Raw genomic sequence first — 2325 nt, forward strand, 5'->3', positions numbered from 1 at the left:
CAAATCAATTTCAAAATTTTAATTTTAAACTTAAAAATTAATTTCAAAATTTTAATTTTAAACTTAAAAATTATTTTTAAAATTTTAATTTTAAACTTAAAAAAAATGATTTTCAAAATTTTAATTTTAAACTTAAAAATTATTTTCAAAATTTTAATTTTAAACTTAAAAAAATCAATTTCAAAATTTTAATTTTAAACTTAAAACTTAATTTCAAAATTTTAATTTTAAACTTAAAAATTAATTTCAAAATTTTAATTTTAAACTTAAAAATTATTTTCAAAATTTTAATTTTAAACTTAAAAATTAATTTCAAAATTTTAATTTTAACTTAAAAATTAATTTCAAAATTTTTAACTTAAAAAATTATTTTCAAGATTTTTAAACTTAAAAATTATTTTTCAAAACTTTAAACTTAAAGCTAATTTTAAACTTAAATAATGCATGCTCAAAAGACTAACTTTAAATCCTACTTACTGTAGGAAACCAAGTGGATTTTGGACAATGGTTGCTCCAAACATGTAAGATATCACAAAATTAAATAATAAATATTATTGGACGAAAAATCTTATTGGATTTTTTCAGAATTTTTAGAAATTTTTCGGGATTTAAACGGTGTCCGTATGACCCGTTTTGAGGGGACGGATTTGGGGTACAGTGAAAGCCTGTTTTGAAATACCCATTTAGGTGGGAGTTGATTTGGAAATGTACTTAGGCTTTAATTAGTCTGACCTAGGTTTAATTTTCCGATTTCCTTAATCTTTCCCCGATTCTTATTCTCCCTCCCCGATTCCCTCTGCCCGAAACCTCTCCCTCTCCGGCAATTTCTTCCCAGCGACACCGAGCACGCCACCGTCCGCCGGTGTAACCTCGGCCGAGCCTCCCTCTCCCTCTCCCTCTCAAGGTGTGGAGTCGTTCTTCCTCTCTTCTCCTCTTCACCGCTGGCGCATCCCTCCTTTCTCCCAATCTCGTCGCTGTGACCTAGATTGCCGACGGCGAGTCTCTCTCTCATCGAGTCGTAGCATTGCGGGCATTCCGTTTGCGTCGACGTAGCTCAGTCCACCGCCGATTGAGCCTCCTTTCTCCTTCCCTCTCTCTGGCGGTGTGAAGCCTTCCCGTACCCTTCTTGCGATCGAGATACAACCAGCCACAGAATCAGAGCCCTAGCTCCCATTCCTCGTCGCAGTAGCTGTGGGTCGCACGACACCAGCTGTAGGGATGGGTTGAGGTAAGGCTTGGTCGAGAGATTCTGTGAATTCAAGGATTTTTGTGTAATTGGGTTCGGTTATGGTGTTCTCTCTGATCTGGTCTAGGAGGCGACGTCGGATAAACCTAGTGATGGATCTTCCTTGAGAAGAACTTCTTCTCCAATTCTTGTGGCTGGGGTCTTTGGTAGCTCTCGGGTGAAGAGGTAAGGTGCATAGTTGTTGTTGGAAATGAGTTAGTGATGTGTTGTTTGGATGAATTCTGATCCCTCTTTCTTGATCCTGGTGGTGAACAGCAGCTTGATTTGGGATCAATTGAGGTGAGTGTGATTCCGGTTGTAGGATTCATTAGATACATTGCTGCATTTTTGCTTCTTGGACAAATTTTTGGAAGGATTGATGTATGAATGCTTTGGTAGCTATTGGCAGGGTTATGGTGGGAGCTGTGAGTGTGGATCAGCTACAACCTTCCAAGGTAAGTGATGTATCAATGAGGTATTTCTGATTGGATTGGAATTGTTGATGATGATGTTAGGTTGTTGTAGATTTATGATAGAGATTTGTTATTGGATTAAAGGATGTGTTGATTTGGAGGATTAGTCAGAGATCAGTTTTGATTAGAGTGATCCTATTGGGTTAGGGATTTTATTTAGCTATTTAATTCATATAAATTTAGCTAAATAAAATATAAATATATTGATTGCTGCAGGACTTAGATTCGGGACGAGAGTCTCAACGCGGGATTACTTGGCACGATCTACATTTTAAGGCGGGTATTTCTTCCTTGGCCTCTACGTAGTTTTTCTTGATCTTAGTGCATGGCTATTATGTGATGGTTTAGGCTGCTTTATCTTATATCCTGATCGGTTGCTGTTTTTCCTGCATGATACTTATGCTTGACCCTTGTGATGATCTATTTAATTCATATGCAGTCTCCACTCTTGATATCTACTCTGTTGTGATTACACGTGTAGAGTATGTCTTGTAGGGATTGTCGGGCTGTTAGTATTACCATGTTGATTGGGTACATAATGTGGATTATATGTAGCTTGGTATGTGTTTTGGGAGTCATCAGGTTGACCCTACATTTGCATGTCGTATGTACACACGTGTTTGGTTA

General features: G+C 36.8%; 1 long non-coding RNA gene across 1 annotated transcript; it reads left to right on the top strand.

Annotated features, from left to right (window-relative positions):
- Window positions 1–1359: 1359 nt before the first annotated feature.
- Window positions 1360–1675, top strand: LOC121968146. The gene is made up of 3 exons (XR_006107960.1): window positions 1360–1411; window positions 1502–1525; window positions 1635–1675. It is a non-coding gene; the product is annotated as an uncharacterized LOC121968146 (long non-coding RNA).
- Window positions 1676–2325: the final 650 nt, after the last annotated feature.

The sequence above is a fragment of the Zingiber officinale genome, chromosome 3B (genome assembly GCF_018446385.1).
Source record: "Zingiber officinale cultivar Zhangliang chromosome 3B, Zo_v1.1, whole genome shotgun sequence".
NCBI classification, from domain to species: Eukaryota; Viridiplantae; Streptophyta; class Magnoliopsida; order Zingiberales; family Zingiberaceae; genus Zingiber; species Zingiber officinale.